Source organism: Arachis hypogaea, chromosome 5, assembly GCF_003086295.3.
Source record: "Arachis hypogaea cultivar Tifrunner chromosome 5, arahy.Tifrunner.gnm2.J5K5, whole genome shotgun sequence".
Classification (NCBI taxonomy): domain Eukaryota; kingdom Viridiplantae; phylum Streptophyta; class Magnoliopsida; order Fabales; family Fabaceae; genus Arachis; species Arachis hypogaea.
In genome coordinates, this window is record NC_092040.1 from 72,538,716 (window position 1) to 72,539,591 (window position 876).

Genomic DNA, 876 nt, shown 5'->3' on the forward strand with positions numbered 1-876 from the left:
AACCATACCAGAGAAGGCCCTGTGAATCATGCTGGGCAAGAAAGAAGAGTTCTAGGCTCTTACGTCAATCCAAACCCAGGAAATTGTGGAAGTAGCATCCAAAAGCCATCCATACATGCCAATAACTTTGAATTGAAACCCCAACTCATCACCCTTGTTCAGAACAACTGCTCATTTGGAGGAAGTGCCCAAGAAGACCCCAATCAACATCTAACCACCTTCCTGAGAATATGTGACACTGTGAAGTCTGATGGTGTTCATCCGGATGTTTATAGACTGCTCTTGTTCCCTTTCTCACTCAGGGACAAAGCATCTAAATGGCTGGAATCTTTTCCAAAGGAGAGTTTGACAAATTGGGAAGATGTGGTAGGCTGAGAGTTGAGGTACAAACCTTCAAGCAACAAGATGGTGAAACTCTCTATGAGGCATGGGAGAGGTTTAAGGACTTAACAAGAAGGTGCCCACCAGATTTTCTATGAAGGTCTTTCTTACGAGTTAAAGAAGGCCGTAGACCATTCATCAGGGGGCTCTCTGAACAAGAAGAAAACCATTGAATAAGCCATAGATGTCATTGAGACTGTCGCTGAGAATGACTACTTCTATGCTTCTGAAAGAAGCAACACTCGAGGAGTGATGGAGCTGAACCACATGGATGAACTGCTGGCTCAAAATAAGATGATCACCAAGCAGTTAGCAGATCTTACCAAGAAGGTGGAAGAAAACCAAGTTGCAGCAGTCATCACTTCATTACCAGCTCAAGAAGGAGTGAATGCAGGAGAAGAAGGTGACTGGGAAGAAGCCAATTATGTTGGAAACTCACCCAAATAGACCCATGATCCATACTCCAAAAATTACAATTCTGGTTGGAGAAACCAC

The 876-nt window shown here is 43.7% G+C and overlaps 1 non-coding gene across 1 annotated transcript; it reads right to left on the reverse strand.

The window, feature by feature from the left end:
• Window positions 1-368: 368 nt before the first annotated feature.
• Window positions 369-471, reverse strand: LOC112804747 (small nucleolar RNA R71). Its single transcript, XR_003203363.1, has one exon. It is a non-coding gene; the product is annotated as a small nucleolar RNA R71 (small nucleolar RNA).
• Between the last annotated feature and the right edge of the window lie 405 nt (window positions 472-876).